Source organism: Carlito syrichta, unplaced genomic scaffold (assembly GCF_000164805.1).
Source record: "Carlito syrichta isolate Samal-C Ts95f unplaced genomic scaffold, Tarsius_syrichta-2.0.1 Scaffold108968, whole genome shotgun sequence".
Classification (NCBI taxonomy): Eukaryota; Metazoa; Chordata; class Mammalia; order Primates; family Tarsiidae; genus Carlito; species Carlito syrichta.
Window position 1 is genome coordinate 166138 of NW_007053064.1, and position 2489 is coordinate 168626.

Here is a 2489-nt window from a genome sequence, read left to right on the forward strand (position 1 = left end):
TTACTGAAGTTGAAGGGCAATGATTTGGTTGTATTTATATTTTAGAGTGATTGTTCTGGTTTCTATGTGAAAGGGATTGGAGTAGAACAAGAAAGGAGGCAACGGCACCCTATACCTGGATGGGTTGTAACAATCTGGAAGGGAGAAATAGGAATCATGAAAATTAAGCAGAATTTAGAGATACTAAGAAGTTAGACTTACTTTGGTAATTGATTGGATTCAGAGGGAAGGTGAAGACATAGGGATACCTAGTTGTCAAATGCTGATGATAGGTCAGTAAAGCACAGGGGGAAAGTATCCACTGGACTTCATCATATAAAGGTCTGTGAGGACTTGGTGAGAGTCGCCCCAGGAGCATGGTGACCAGACTGAAGTGGCCTCCAGAGTTAGTGAAAGATAAAGAAATAGAGCTAACGAGAGAGGAGCATTCTTTTTTTTTAAATTCACTAATACATTTAATTTGTTTTCTCTGATTTAAAATCATCTTTTCATCTGGCTTGATTTTTTTCCTGCAGCGAAACTAGAATTTTTCTTGTACTTTTTTCTCCCTAAAAAATGCAATGATGTTCTTTCTTATAAATTACTTTCTCTGATGTTCTTGTCAGTTTGCTTCAAGGAAATCCATGTGTTCAAAATGCTTGCTTGCAGTTTGCCCCATACCAAATGGTTGTTTAATCCAAATATCTGAGCAGCAAACTGAGCTGATCCTTCCAGAGAAAGTATGGTTGAACAGCCGAGACTAAAGAGAGGACCACACGTCCTAAGCCCCAGTCTGGTGTAATAGGGGGACAGCTGACAACTGGATATTCCGTATTCCCAGACATCACTGGTCCCAAACCATTGCATCTGCCTGCCACTGCCATAGACACGGTAGGAGTGCTATTTCCTTCAGACTCAGCTTTAATCCTCAGAGTTTTATTGGGTTCTTTGTGGGCAGATGTTACTGGAAGTTCACATGGAATGCCAAAATTTCCATAGGACTTCTTGATTTTTTTTCACAGTGGTTGAGCTCAGAAGTAGACCCTATCAGCATCACAACCTTGCATTGACTTTCTGATTTCAAAAGCAACTCTAATCTCTCTGCAACCCACTCAATGTTTTCCTTTAATCTGCAGCCCTTCAGGAGTTATTTCTTTGAGACCCAAGTAGGACTGTTTGTCTTTCTGTTGGCTTTAATCTCCTGATGGCCAGAGTGTCCAGGAATCATTATCAATTACATCAGCAAGAACGATTTCTTTGGTGGTTACATCAACATCGAATTCAATCTTCATATCAACCAGTGTACAGTTCTTGGGCAACCAGAATTTCTCCAGTATTTCAGAAACAGTGTATGTAGCATGACTCATGATACCCACTTCAGTTTGACTGGTATCAAGTCCAGCAAAACAAAATTTTGCAGCAATGAGCTATTCCTCAGACCACTGTGGGTCATTCCTGGCATCCTCCTTGAAAAACACCTCCACTTGAGATGGGTAAAACTTATATCTTCCCTTGACACCAGGATTTCTTTTGAGAAAAGAACCAGTTGCTATTCTTCAGCAAACCCATTCGATTGGAATGATCTCACGCTGGGGTGCAATAAAAGCTGTTTCCCCACATTTTCTGGTGAAAGCAGTTTTGATGCCTGCTTCCTGCAACAGCTGAAAGATACAGCTGCTAGTTTTATTTAAGATCGCAGCTTTTCCTTCCGGGTGATTCTTTTTAACTGCATTTTCTGCTGCAGTTTGGTCCTGGGACTACAGAAGAACTTTTCCTGGACTACCTAGCAATTCATAGACTTCTTTTGCTTTCCCTAATACAGTTTTCTAACCAATGTTCAGTACCTCAGCTATTGCCATGATCCTGAGTGGCCTGGGGGCAGAGATAGCACTGAGAAGAGAGGCAGAAATCTAGAAAAGAGGCATGGTCTGAGGAGCATTCTTTATTGAAGTACTATTCACTAAAACACACCACAGCCCACTTGCCACAGTATATAGTTGAGAGAGAAAGATGTAGGGGGGAATCCAAAAATACCATCTTTCTGGACTGTGGAGCAGATGGACTTCTAAAAAGGAAATCTGTGATTGATGATGTTTCTTATAATCTTACAGATTAGGGTGTGGTTGGGGCAAAGGAGCGTTTTGACAACTCTTCAGTCCAGTCCTTCCAACACCATTGTGCAGGATCAGAATAGTCCAACTTAGCAAATGCTTACCACCAGAGGCCCAAATCTCTGGTTGATGACTTGAATTGAATTCAAAATAAGGAGATCAGTCCTGGTCAACCAATTCTCTTGGTCTGATCCTAAGGAGGATTAGGAAGCAGCATGCTTTCCTTTGACTTCCCCAAAGAAGTGACACTGTCTCCTCAAAGAAATTTGAAGAACCCTTCAACCAATGAAGAGCCATTTCTGTACCTAACCGTGTCTCTGTTCTTTTAAGAATGGATTGCTCTGAGGAAAGGGAGCAAGGGAAGTAGTATTCAGTAAGTTTCTTGGGAAGGAGTCAAGT

The 2489-nt window shown here is 41.3% G+C and overlaps 1 pseudogene; it reads right to left on the bottom strand.

Annotated features, from left to right (window-relative positions):
• Positions 1–447: 447 nt before the first annotated feature.
• On the bottom strand, positions 448–1838 carry LOC103271033 (annotated as a pseudogene).
• Between the last annotated feature and the right edge of the window lie 651 nt (positions 1839–2489).